The following is a 517-nucleotide window of genomic DNA, read 5'->3' on the forward strand; positions in this document are numbered from 1 at the left end:
GTGCGGGGGTGGGCAGAAAATATAAGTCTTAAAGTTAGGATGGGGGATGCTATTTGCCAAAAGGCAAAGTTGTTGTTGTTGTTAATTTGTATTTATTTGGCTGTAACAGATCTTAGGTGCAGCTTGCGGTATCTTACCTTGCGGCATGTGGGATCTAGTTCCCAGGGACCAGGGTTCAAAGCCCCGGCCCCAGAGAGTTAGCCACTGAATCACTACGGAAGTCCTAAGGTAGAGTTCTTTTGACTAATCATTTCAAGCCCTGCTGATTCTTAAACCCCCAAATCTGCAGGTTTGGTAGAAATACAAGTAAAACATAATAGAATGAAAATATGAGAGCCTGAGGGACATAAAAAATGTCCTTTCTTATAGGGAAAAACCTTGAAACACCTGTGGTATCGTGCCTCCCATGAAAGGGCATCTGTCAGAATATAAGAGCCTGTGAGGGTGTTTAAGATGGCTTCAGCTCAGGCCCTGTCAAAACCTCAGCAAATTAAGGAAGGACTGGGAAAGATACTTC

The sequence above is a fragment of the Bison bison genome, unplaced genomic scaffold (assembly GCF_000754665.1).
Source record: "Bison bison bison isolate TAMUID 2011002044 unplaced genomic scaffold, Bison_UMD1.0 scf7180017864491, whole genome shotgun sequence".
Taxonomy (NCBI): domain Eukaryota; kingdom Metazoa; phylum Chordata; class Mammalia; order Artiodactyla; family Bovidae; genus Bison; species Bison bison.